The sequence below is a fragment of the Rhinichthys klamathensis genome, unplaced genomic scaffold (genome assembly GCF_029890125.1).
Source record: "Rhinichthys klamathensis goyatoka isolate OS25496 unplaced genomic scaffold, OSU_Roscu_1.1 h1tg000249l_1, whole genome shotgun sequence".
Lineage (NCBI taxonomy): Eukaryota > Metazoa > Chordata > Actinopteri > Cypriniformes > Leuciscidae > Rhinichthys > Rhinichthys klamathensis.
This window is the reverse complement of record NW_026606771.1, coordinates 1,409,641-1,423,623: the sequence shown is the minus strand read 5'-3', so window position 1 is coordinate 1,423,623 and position 13,983 is coordinate 1,409,641. Positions and strand designations below refer to the sequence as shown.

The following is a 13,983-nucleotide window of genomic DNA, read 5'->3' as shown; positions in this document are numbered from 1 at the left end:
AACCAACAGCAATAACCTACAGCAGCAGTGGCAACCTACAGCAGCAGAAGAAAATAACCTACAGCAGCAACAACAGTAACCTACAGAAGCAGTAGCAGCAGTAGCAGCAGCAGCAGCAGCCACCAACAGCAATAACCTACAGCAGCAAAAGAAAATAACCTACAGCAGCAACAACAGTAACCTACAGAAGCAGTAGCAGCAGCAGCAGCAGCAGCAGCAATAACCTACAGCAGCAGCAGCAACAATAACCTACAGCAATAACCTACAGCAGCAGCAGCAATAACCTATAGCAGCAGCAGCAGCAATAACCTACAGCAGCAGCAGCAACAATAACCTACAGCAATAACCTACAGCAGCAGCAGCAATAACCTATAGCAGCAGCAGCAGCAATAACCTACAGCAGCAGCAGCAACAATAACCTACAGCAGCAGCAGCAATAACCTACATCAGCAGAAATACAATCGTCAGAAGTAATGAGCTAAATATAGGCAATAAACGCGTGTCTTCAACGGCATCATCACTGAGTTTCCAACATTTTATTTAAAAAAAAACATTGAGAAAGTTTGAGTTAAAATAGACTAGTTAAAGCCGACCAGTGAGTGGATGAGTTTATCTGTATATAGTCTAACTGAGACTAACTGTATATAGTCCCTTAAGTGGTCCAATACACTCCTCACCAATTGATGTATCAAAGCCAGTCTTGGAAATGTAAGTGGTGCAGTGTTCTGGGTGGTTGCCAGGTTTTTGCCATGTGGTTGTGTTCTGCATTTTTACATGGTTTCTAGTGTGTTTTAGGTGCTTGTCATGTCATTTCTATACAGTTGCTACGTTGTTCTGGGTGGTTGTTGCAAGGGCGTTGCTAAGTGTTTGCACGTGTATTTCCGCCACCAAGTCTTTATCATAAGAGCTCAAGTTCTGTCTTCATTGTAAGTCTAGTACATCTCTCCTCAATAACCGGTACAATTTGAGGTTGAGTTACATGTCGAAGTTTCACTTCAAATTTTTGAAGCTCAATCAGTAGAGCATGGTGCTAGCAATAAAAACAACACCAAGGTTGTAGGTTCAAATCCCAGAGAATGCAAAAGATAAGCAGTAGAAATAAGTGTTGCTTGGTAGGTAGAGGTGATGTCATTTATTCCTATTTTAATTCAAAGCAACTTGCAACACAAGCGAGAAATAAAATACTCATGGCCCTGATGTTGTTAAGACCATATTCTGCCAGATGAACTAGAAACACTGTTTCATTATAAAACAATAGTCATGATAATGTAAACATTTCAGCTAAAAGTGAATCATGCAGAGAGTTGGTGACCTTTCTTTTTGGAAGTTTTTACAGCAGTGAGTATTATTAGAGAGAGATTAACTCTCCTGTCCTGGCCTAGATAACCAGCCAGCCAGATGCAGAAAACAGTTCTCGGATCAGTCAAGCAAACCTTACTTTAATCTATATTCCTATGAGAAATGTGTCAAAACTGGTCTCGGATCGGCATATAACAATTCTTGGTTAATTGTCTGTCCTCTTGAATAAGTAATGTTTCATGTTTGGGCATGCCTTTCCAACAGAAACCTTTTCCAGGTGAAAGACATGTGCAGTGACGGTTCACAGTATTCCTGGACTGATTCCTAGAAATTGTCCCTATCGGGAGTCAACGTTCATTCGCACATATAAACACACATGCATCCATAAAGCACTCCCTCACACAGATGCATACACTGCAGGACAAGTGTATATCCAAACTTGATCTGCCCTAATGAACTCCAGCAAATGGACGTTTGGAAAAAAGCCAACATTGCGTAAGGAAGCACATGCTTCCATGCACTGCGTTCACCCCTCTGTTTCAGATTATAGGGAATGTTCGTACTTGAACAGGACTGGCATCAAAACTGTACATGTTGTGCAAACTGTACAGATAATGTTGTACTGCTGCCATTGTTGTCCTTAAATAAACTGCTTCAGCTTTGATTAAATCCCCTCCCACATTTATTTCAATAATCAGTTCTAAAGAACAGGATCGCCTCATAACAGCTTGATTACCGAAAAGACTGTCATGCAGGGAGCGGCCAGGCGGGACAGGGCGACACGCATGCAGTCTGGGTTCTGAAAGGTCAGAGGTAACTCAGGCCACATACACAATGAAGCTTCATTTTTTGCACTCTCTGCACTGTGTGCACATGCCCGATGAGTATGCGTATAAAGAGGGTGGAGGGGGGTGAGAAAAGCCGTAGGAAGAATTTTAGGGGCAAACTGGGTGAGGACAGTCTGAGGCCCAGTTCACAGGGCAGTTGCAGCCACACCTGTTTGTCAATGGGGTTTAGCTGCGTACACCACATAATCCCTCTTTCCAGTGGGTCTCTGTACCCAGAAGCAGAGAAAACCAGCACTTGGGAAATGGAAAACGGTGGAACTCCACAGCAGGAACCACAGATAAGATAAGACTCCTTTTCCGAGTAAACCTGTACACTTGCAGGCGTAAAGCTACAGAATAAATATCATGGGTGTGAGTGTGTGGGGGTTTTTAAGGTGGCAAAGGAAAAAGTGTCTTTGGAATGAAATGTTTATTTTTCCATTATGCAGAATCTTATCCCATATTCCTGATGTGGACTTTGTGCTAAAGTAGGTACTGGAAAAAGTAGGTACATTTGATAAAAGTCTGTTGTTGTGGAAGAATAATGCAATTTTTATAAAACCATTTTTTTTGTATATGTTCTGGAAAGTCCCTTTTTGACATCTTAGTTAAACAAAAACTATTATTGTTTTAAATTGAACTATTATTCCAGTAGTATAGCGGCTGAGTATAATTATTCATGAAATTTGCATTTATAATTAATGGATAGCACATTTAAGACTAAAAACATGAACACAGTTGTTACAATTTGCATACTATACATATGAAATAAATGCAAGATTACAATTAGTACATTCCAAATAATAATTTATTGAAAATAAATTACCAGTCAAACATGCAGACACACTAACTTATTAAATTATTACATTTTTGGAGTTCCCATATGCTGCACGTTTATATTAATCTATTGTTGTTATAAATAAATAAATAAATAAATAAATAAATAGTTTGGAGAATGAATGAATGAATGAATGCCTGCATACATACATAAATAGGATTAATTATAGTTTGGTGAATAAATAAACAAATTCAAGTTTTCATACATAAGTTAAATAAATATTATTCTACAAAACGAATTTCAAGCATTTAGTCAGATGCTTTTATATATCACGAGGTTTGTAAAATCAGAGGAAACATAAATTCATTTGATTATCCAAAATTGTGTCTGGTCATGTATGCCAAAAATGGCCAGATGATGATTATCTTTTTACAGTCGATTTTCGTGAATACATTTTTGAATCAGCCTGTGATCGTATGGTTGCTCGGTATGACTGAAATTACGAAAAGAATACAAGGTGTATTTAAAGTCTGAATCAAAATCTGCATAAATCACTTTGACTATGTGGGACCACTGATATGAATGTGCTCCTGTAATGTGTGACTTTCAGATTTAAACCCGTCTTAGAAAATGAATCACCAAAGCAGATGATTTACAGTCAGTCCTGGTCTGCACTAGAACAGAGAAGGAGCTGGTTCTGCTTGATTCTAGAGTGTTTTGTACATCACACTAGGATCTCTAAGTTCATTCATGAAAGGATGTTCCTGAGGCGGGATTTATTCAAATGTATTTAATCAACAGTTGCTCAGTTCGTCCCTACAGAGTCAATTATTCAGGCGCAGGACGGCAGCTTGAGCATGTGATTTGTGACTGTCACACACACACACACACACACACACACACACACGGTCTGGGCAGAGTGACACTGCACACATGGTGTTCACTGTGACTTTGATTTGCAATGTCACCGTGACCAGTACCATCTCTCTTGTGACACTGGCTTACTCTCCAATACAGGAAGCAGTGAATGTGTGTGTATGTGTGTCTATGGTTCCACGTGTCCATCATAAGTTGTAAAGGGAAATCACACTCTCCTATAGCAGTAGCATATTTCAAAGAAAGAGGATATTTCATCACCAGTTTGCAGTGGTTCTTCTGCAATTTCTGCAATATAATAAAAGTAAGCATGCATGCTTAAAGGCGCAGCGTGGGATTTATACACAAAACGGAACTGTAAAAACAATCAGCCCATGCAAAACCTCTGCAACGATGCCAGAGTTGTAGGTGGTCGCCACCACCATTAAAAATGTTATATTCCATTAATATACACTGCCCGGCAGTGATGTTATTATCAAGAGATCCAATCATTAAGCATTTGCCATTTAAATCCAAACAGCGACTTTTTTTTGGCCTGGCAATTTTATTCTGGATTTAAAAAATCACAATTCATTGTTGGTACAGTACATTTTCTGCCACATGATATGCAAATCTATTTAGCATATTCTTTATTTTGTAGTCTATTTGTCTGTTTATTTTATTTTGCCATAAGTATATGTAAATCCTAATCATAAAGAATCGCAATTATAAAACAAAACAATGGAGAACAAATATTTACATTTATGCAAATTAACAGTGAAGTGATGCATCGATATGACAAAGGAAACAGATACGATTAACAGATACAGTGGGATATTTCAGTGGGAATGACTACTTGCACTATCAGCACAGAGCAACATCGAATGATTTGATTACAGTCAGTGAGAACAGGGCTTTAGCAAACACTACTAACCCTTAGTTATTGCATTTGAGAGCTCTTTCCTGTAAATTACATCAGCACAAATGTGATGAACAGATCAGCAAGCCCATCATGTGGCTATAAAGTTCAAACATCTGGAGAGAGACAGTATGCATGTCAGGTGCTTTGTTTTTCATGATCTCATTCTCATCTTGACTCAGCATCACATGACAGCAGCTTCTGCCAGCTCCTCAGAACTCTGATGTCACACTGCCTTTGCTTTGTCTCAAGTGTTTTTGTGTTTAGTGCTGGAAAGCCCCTTCATTTGGGCTGATTTGTAATCTTCTCACAAAGAACTGCGCAGCAAATGACCATACATGGAAAACAAGTGTATGATAATGAAGTGTAATAGCAGCAGTCCAATGAAGCAGACAATGAAGTCACTTCAGGGGTCTACACACACATACACACCCTCACTCTTTGACTCAGTTGGCTCATGCCACCAACTTTTCCAGCGCTTAGATCAGCAACACAAAATGTAGTCTGACCTCATGGAGGAAAAAGAGGGAATTGACGCTCTTGTGACCATACACACACACACACACTCAGGCCTCAGATCTCTGCTCCCTCTCTCTTTCCCGGAAGAGCAGGTTCTATGTTATTGGAAATGGAGCGAGCAAAGCAAAAGCAGGAAAGGGAGGGGGAAAAACAGATGAGGAGTTCCTTTTAAATCATGTGATTGGTGAGTCAGTGCATGAGCTCAGTGCAACACAAGATCCCCTGTGATTGGTGGACAGTGATGTGCTGATCCGAACTGCATATGGGAGGACAGGGATGGAGTGAGCCTATAGGAATTATAAATAACTGCATAAAATGTACTGGAAAAAGTGCAAGAATTCTTAAGATTTTTATGCCATTTTAGGGGAAAACTAGATATTTTATAACAGCAAATATTTGCACAAATGTACGTGCTAAAATAATGGGCTATTGTGATATGATTTAAACAAAAATATATGGCATTTTGGGGAAAACTTGAGAAAGCATGAGTGGTGTTTATCGGAGAAAAATTCTCCGCCACAAGCATGGTGATTGTCGAGATATTGCTATATGGTTGCTAGAGGGTTCTGGGTGGTTAAGGCATTGCTATATGTGGTTGCTAGGTTGTGACTGTTTTTATTTTTAGTGTTTGTGAACAAAATGTACTTTTTACCAAAAATTTGCTTGCTCACAGGTTTTATTTTACATAAAATCCCAGAGCAAGCAAAATTTTATCAAACCAAATCGCTTCAGGAGCCGTTTATAAAATGTGCATATGCACAGATTTGATGTGGCCTACGCTAAAGTCCATGACAACGTTCAGATTCAGGGTGTAAGCAGACATACGCATTTTTCCTTGTGGCAGAGAGTCGGAGTAGGCTTCTGCAGGTATTTGGAAATCTAAAGCACAGGACACACCAAGCCGATGTCAAAGATCTAGCGGCGATGAAAGCCGACTGTGTTGTCGCCTCTCGTTGGCGGCGTCTCTGCCAAAAAGCTGCGCTTGAACACACCACAAAGACTAAAGGCGACTGTCAACAAGCACGTGCATTCTGTCCCTGAATCTGGTTCCCAGTTTCTTCTTGACATCAATGCTGGGCTCTGTGCACGTCATGTTCAATGCAATGTTTACACAACAGACCCTCGGCATGTTACCTCTTCAATAGACGTCACAAATCAAACACAAACATAGCCAGCGGCCTGCGCAAGCACTGTACGGTAGGAGAAGAGTTGAAAACAAAGGTGGTACAGCACCATCATTAATATTCCATCTCACTTACACAATGATAGTGAGGTCACCGTATAACAGCTCTCTGAAGTGCTGTGTCATTAGAGGCACAGCCTGGATGATATTTCATCTGTGTACGAGTACACCAACTCTCCTTCAAAATAAACAACAGGGATTCAGCTGGACGCACATGGCAAACCCTTAGTTTGTGAAGTGCCAGCCAAAGGAATTACTAAAAAGGGTTTGGGACTTTTATTTGAAGGTGTGATGGAGGCCTCGCATGACCGTAAGAGTGTATCAGACATTGCAGTCATTGGAAATTAAGTCAGCATGGTGATGGGAACTGAAGGTCAGACTTGAAGGGACATCTATATCCTGAAACGAATGCATGATTTGATGAAATAAAACAGATTCCATTCCCATTTTAAGTAAATAAGCACTATGTCTTTCTCTAGACTTAAAGAGTCAACTAAGGACATTGCTGCCACATCAAAGCTGACCAAGAAATGAAAGGATATTTCTGCCTGAAATCAAACTGTGTTGTGCAGCAAGGCTCCCGTGGAGATTATTAGTAACTGAAAGCAGTGTTAAGGAGATTTACATTTCTAGCGAGCTAAAAAGGGTGGTTCGAGCTAGGACACACACATTCAGGTGGACAGGGCCACTACATAGACTCTCTGGGCAAACTAGGCTATACCCAAGGTCAATACCCAAGGCTCAAAGGTCAATACCCAAGTGTTAGCAAAGGGGCTGAAATAAAATACACATCTGACTTACACTGAATCCTCTGGAGCTGTTTTTTGGGTCACACTGTGACTAACGTCATAAATAGGTGCTGTGGATGATACATCAGATGTTGAAATCCAGGGCTGAAGAGCAGGAATCTGGCTTAGGTGACAATGAAGCTGGTCCAAGGGAAGCTGTCAAATAAGAGTTGTAGGTTACTCATTCAGGACGGGTTTATCACATAAAGACTTTCAAATTGCACTCTTCTGCTAAAGATCCTCAGAAGCTAGCAGCTCACTAACCATAGTTCCCTTTGCCATTAGCCTAATTTATATAAGCATTTGAAAAATGAAGGGAGTTGGTGCACACAAATGTGTTTGTCAGCAGGGGGATGTTAACTGCCCAATATCTCAACTCCCTGCTGAGTTAACAGCCCTACAGACTCTTCACAGCCTCTGGGAACAATGAATAATTTGTTTTTTTGACTCTTGGGCAGGCTCTCATGGTCTTAGCAGTAAGCTCCAGGTGGAGGTTTAGCAGAGAATCCACATCCCAACAAATGTGCTCTGGTCCAAGGTTTTTGATGCCTCATCATCATCATTTTCTTTTCCTCAGCAAACGCCATGCCACATTTTACAAAAATCTACAGGAAGTGTTTGTGAGAAATGTCATTTCAACAAGTTAATAGATGTGACACCGTCTACAGCGGGAGTAGCCAACCCTTCTCCTGGAGGGCTACTGTACCAATCCTGCAGAGTTTAGCTCCAACCCTAATCAAACGCAGCTAATCAAGATGTTCAGAATTACTTGAAAATTACAGGCAGGTTTGTTGAAGCCAGCTTGGAACTGAACTCTGCAGAAAGGTAGCCCTCCAAGAGCAGGGTTAACTACCCCTGGTCTATTGTTTTTGAGGTGTTTGTAATTTGCATGGGCCCAACTAAGGTCCAAAAGGTCGTGAACAGATCACATAGAAGCACAGTCATCTCAGGCCTGTGCTTGTTTCCCTACAGCGCTCTCACAGCTTGAGTCATGTGACCTCTTGTATAATTTCAGCTCTCACGGTCTTCACACACAGAGTGGCTGACACCAGCCTCATGCACCAACAGACCCAGGAAAGACCCTAAAAAAACCCTGAGCGTGTATATTTGCGTTTGGCTCTGGTCTTAAGTTTAAATTCATTGTTCTCCCACAGACAACAGCAGATGTTTTTGCTTCTGCAGTGTTTTCTGAGGGGCAAAAGTGGGTGAGGAGTGTGAGCGTGAGATTTCCCACCACCTGCAAATGCAACATAGCCTTGCTCAAAACAGGAAACACAGATGAAAGAGAATGATTCAGAAAAAAAAGAAGCTTGGACAGCACCGACCTTAAACCAGAAATAAGTATTTTCATTTCTTTTGGCTATTTTGGACTGAGCGCAGAGCTTTGATTCCTCAAAGGGAAACTTTCTCAAAGAAGTGAACTTGCTGTTGATATTCAAAGAGCAATAATGTGTCTATAGTGCCTTTTCTCTATTCCATTGATAGGGTAAGATACTAACCTCGAACCACATATCTTAGGGGCTGTTTACACGACACGGTTTTCAACTAAAACTTTTTTAATGCGTTTTGGCCATTCGTTTACACGTCAATGGCGTTTTTGGTGCCTGAAAATGCAAACTTTTGAAAACGGGTTTCAAATTGCAAGTTTTTGAAACCGGTCTCCATGTAAACAACAAAAACACGAATCTCTGAAGACGATGACATCACGCACATAAGCATTACGTCTTCAGTCTATAGTGTTTCATCGCCATCTAAAGGCCTGGCAGCAGAACACAGAGTGTTTAGTCGTTTTCGCGGATCCGTGTGAATAGGGATCGTTTTGACAATGGTGTCGTCTGCTTTTTACACGACACCGTTTCAACTAAAAACCTAAAACTTTTTATGCGTTTTGGTTGTTAGTTTACACGACAACGGCGTTTTTGGTGTCTGAAAACGCAAACTTTTGAAAACGGGTTTCAAAGTGCAAGTTTTTGAAAACGGTCTCCATGTAAACAACAAAACCACGAATCTCTGAAGACGATGACATCATACACATGCGTATTACGTATTCAGTCTATAGTATTTCATCGTCATCTAATGGCCTGGCAGTAGAATACAGGGTTTTTAGTAATTTTCGCGGATCCATGTGAATGGTCTGTACGTGGAAAACGTATCGGTTACCTAACGTAACCTCGGTTCTCTCTAGAAGAGGGAACGAGTATTGCGTAAGTTAGCTTACGCTACGGGAAAGATTAAGCTTTTCGAGATATTGAAGCCAAAAAATTATCCTTAATTTTTATATTCATTGTCAACGCGACGGGAGCGCAGACTTTGAGCGCCATCTCGCGGAGGGCGGACAAAGGTGCGCTGCAACCGCTTCCTCCACAGGGGGAATAGAAGAACATCTCTTCTCGGCGGCGTCGTCCACTTGGGAGAGTGACGCGGAGACTTGAGAGTGGAGCCTCGCGGAGAATGGTGCATTCCACGATTTAGTAAGCTCCGTGTGGAGTTCAGGCTGAAAGGGCGCGGACCTGGAGGCGGGCACTTGACGGCTGCGATTCTGAACAAAGTAGCCGTCGAGTCTGTTAGGCGCGGGCTCTGGGGGCGGCGACCACTCGAGGCCGAGGCGGTCGACGGCCTGTGAGAGGAGGCGCATGAGCTCGGCGTCCACTCCAGCACAGGTCCGGCCGGATTCCTGGATCGAGGAGGAGGCGGAGTGATGAGAGCCCGACCATTCCTCGCTGTCCGATGCCAGGATAGAACAGCTGTCTTTAGTGGCGTCACCTTCCACCTCGTCGTCCGACGCAACGACAGCGAGGGCCGTAGCCGGCGGCTGCGCGTCCGTGAAGGGGGGCGGAGAAGGCGAGGGCGAAGCTCGAGGGAGGGACTCCGGTGAGCGTTTCGCTGTGGGCACAGGCTCCGGAGGCCTTTGGGAGCGGCGCTTTTTTCTTGCGCGGACCAGCAAAGGGCGAATGACAGCCTCAGTGTTGAAGGTCTCGAGTCGAGCCCGCAGGGTCGACATCGGCAGTTCTTCGCAGAGCTCGCAGCCTCCAGAGGAGAGGGCGAGCGCTGTGTGTTCCTGTCCCAGGCAGATAGCGCAGATCACGTGGCGGTCTCCGACGCTGAGCGGGGCTCTGCACGAGCCGCAGGAAGTGCGAGGCATCTTTAATAAGACGTCTCGCTGCTCTTTTAGATAGAGGTGGTGTCGCAGCGGCGAACACAACAGAGCTTAAAAGGACAAACTCAAAACTCAGAACTCAAAGGACAAACTTCTCCGTTTTAAGCATATCGTTGTGGTGAAAACGTACCCTTAGACAACGTGTTGAAATAAGCAAGTTTGAAACATCTCTCATGAATAAACCTAAGGCTCAAAAATCACAAAGCATTTATACATAGTTTTTCTTGTAACAAACATCGCTATTACTATTTGAACAAGCCTCTATGCCTAACTATTCAACTTCTTTGTTTATGCTTCGGACATAAGGTTGTCGAGGAAAGATGTATTGTTATTTTTGTAAGGTGTAGTCGTTTAACGGTGTTCTGCAAAATTTCAATAGGAATTTGTGCGACCAGGCATTTTGATTGAAGGTGATAACATTTTCCACACAGAATTCACATTGGGTTTAAGATGGTCACATAATTTGACCAACAAAAAGCTGTTTGGTTTGAAAGTGTCCTTTGTCTTAGCAGTGCTTTGTCCATTGTTGATGACAATAGACAGTGGAACTTTTTTGCCTGCAAAACTTTGCACGTGTGACCCCACCTTCATCACCTACCCAACTATAAAAAACCCATAGACTTGAAATTGAAGGAGGGAGCCATATTAAGGGATCAGAGTATCTTAGAGACTTGAGGGGCTCTTTTGACTTAGATCAGTAGCTTGGCAACCACAACACCCTAGCACTGTGGTTGCAACTTTTGCACTGGTAAGCACCACTCACATTTTCCATAAATAACATTCCATAAAAGACAACATTACAGAAACTCTCCAACTGAATTGTACATTGTGGCATTGTGTGATGGGAAGAGATCCAAATGCCAAGCATATCTGAGCATTAATATCCATTATGACTAATGACAATAGTATTGTTTAAAGTAGGGTCACAGAACAGGCCTGCTCAGTTAAATAGACATGGCATTTTCGTCTGTTACAAAAGGAATGAGATTCATTCTTTTTTTTTCTCTCTCACACACACGTACACATCCCCAGCTCCTCACTGTAAGACTGGTGCTCAGGAACCAGAACCAGTTCCTCCGGGACTGCAGCAGGAGAAACGGGTCAAGCAGGCCTGGCAGAGAAAGAAACAGCTCAGGTTGATGAAGAACTCTAGCCTGCAGGCAGAAACTACATGTCCCCACCTATAAAGAGAATGCTGGGATTCAGGGAAAGATTTGTTCCCAATGGAGAGGGAAAAAAAAATGTACTGTGTGAAAGTGTACTTCCACAAAAGTGTGAGAAAAGAGGCTAGAGAACATGCTGGTACATGCAATTCCCAGCAGGATTTTAAATGGACAGAGATATCATGTGTTATGCTGCATTCACCAAATATGTGGATGAATCAAATAGGTAAAAACATAATTCAGGATATAAAGGTGTTGCTGTAAATATGACTTTACATTGTAGTAAAATTTTTAGAAATGAATTTGTAAATATATTAGCCATTAAGACAACAAAATTTCCCTGTGTGTACTTCTAAACTCCCAAATATTCTCTATGCAAATTTCAATCCCACATTTTAATGCAAATACTTATCTTTTGGAATGAACTTTGGTGACTTCTTGAGGAAGAAAATTTCCCTTGAGCAGTGAATTTGCATATGCGCTTCATGTGCAGAACTGTGGACAAAGACGCCCAAACACTCTCTCTCCTTTGAAAGATTCTCTGGAAAGGAAAGCAAATAGGTTCAGTGATAGTGTTTTAAGTTAAATCACATTATGACTGATCTAGGCAAATCTTTGCAAAGCATCAAAACTGACCTCAGTTCTGTTGCATGAGGACATCTAATCCTTTAAACAGGCTCATGCAGACATATCTACGATATACAGCAGTTATCGGAGCTGCACTCTGGGAACACATTGAGTCTGTAATATTGCAAAGTGTTGACCCGGCCATGTGCCCAAGGTTCCTGCAGACTCCAGATTCTCAGCACAGGTGGAATGGAAAGAGGTGAGAGGCAGCGAATATATATATATATATAGCAAAATAATCATTTTAAAAGGTTGAACTTCAACTTCCAAAGACTTACGTACCTCTCAGCACAAGTATCACGGTGTTTTAACCTCCATATGAAAAACCTTACAGATCTTCATAGAAGAGCATTTTACTATTTGCACCAATAATTAGATTAATATTTTCTCAGTGTCATGATTGAAATGCCGGCTTTTATGATGTTGTACGCATGGGATCAGTCTCTCTTGTTTTGATTTTCATGAAGGCATGGATGATATAACATGTGAGATGTTGGGTAATCACTTGCTGCCCTTTGAAAGGTCAGTAAATGGGGCAAAAGACGACACTTGAACTGTTAGACTGCTTGACCATGTGTGCACTGCAGCACCAGGGCAGGGTAACACAGTAACTTGCCACTATAGAGTTCAATGCACTGTTGATGCAAGTTATATTTAAGGGCCATAATCCATGCACACGCTCTTCTCTACGTCTCTGAGGTTGCAGACTGCAACTGTAAGTCAGTGGTAAATACAGAGTTCACACAGACCAAAACAACCTCATTCAACATTAATACCTCTTCCTCTTGTATCTCGTATTTTCATATTTGTCCAGGCAATCCCTTGTATATCATTTGAATAAGAAAGCAAACATTAGCTGACTGTGCAAATAAGCAGTCTGAAAATGGAGTGTTTGTGCATGCGTATTTGCATGCACGTGGGTTTGCAAAGGTTTCTCATACTGGAACAGCGAGAGCCATAGGCCCACTCAGTAAGTGGGCGATGCGGATGGGCAGTGTAGGTGAGGAGGGTTTACAAGCAGGTTACACGCAAAAAAAAAGAAATGGAGCTCTGTACTGCCACGTTCACACTGAACGATTTTAGGCCTGATTTTCGCTCGCCGACAGGTTTTGTGAGATCGCCGCCAAATGCCCGAAATCATAGAAATATCGCTGCTCGTTCACGTGAGTAACAATCACGCAGTGTGAATTATCTAAGACGCGACCTGAAAGAATCACCGATGAGTCGCCAACGCCTGTGAGATATTTGGCAAGCTAAATATCTGGACCTGTCGGCGATTCAAAATCCTGCTGTGTGAATGTGTTCTGACAGAAAACTACATCGGCGATGACCTTTTTTTTCCCACCTTTGTTGCCATTGGCTTTTGGCTCTGCTTAGTTGGGGACATTAAATTTAACATTTAATTTAATATTCAACAATAATATTGATCTGCCTGCATTGACACCATGAGAACTGAACTGAGCTGGAAGATGACATCACGGTTTTCTCCAGAGCGGCTAAATATATATATATAAATGACCTAAATTAATAACTTTTTTCCAACAAAAATGAAACATCACTGAACTTACCTAAGCTGGACCGTGATGCTATTTTCTTCTGGAAACAAACTTTGTTGCATTATTTTCCTGTTATCTCTGTAAACTGGTTTGAAACCATCTGTATTGTAAAAAAGCACTATATAAATAAAGATAGTCGTGCAGTGTGAAAAGAACAGTGACCCGACTACTTCAGAGTCCCTCTGACACAGTCACAAACATACATGTGTGGTTTTCTAGAATAACTTTCTCCCCATGGAGAAAGCAGCTGGTGGAAAACACAAGAGACAGATTACAGAAATCAGATTATCAACACATTTTTATTACATTAAT

The 13,983-nt window shown here is 41.7% G+C and overlaps 1 long non-coding RNA gene across 1 annotated transcript; it reads right to left on the bottom strand.

The window, feature by feature from the left end:
- Nucleotides 1-7,206: 7,206 nt before the first annotated feature.
- Nucleotides 7,207-13,122, bottom strand: LOC130100853 (uncharacterized). Its single transcript, XR_008808931.1, has 3 exons — nt 12,125-13,122; nt 11,348-12,029; nt 7,207-7,324 (listed from the first exon to the last, which is right to left on the bottom strand). It is a non-coding gene; the product is annotated as an uncharacterized LOC130100853 (long non-coding RNA).
- Nucleotides 13,123-13,983: the final 861 nt, after the last annotated feature.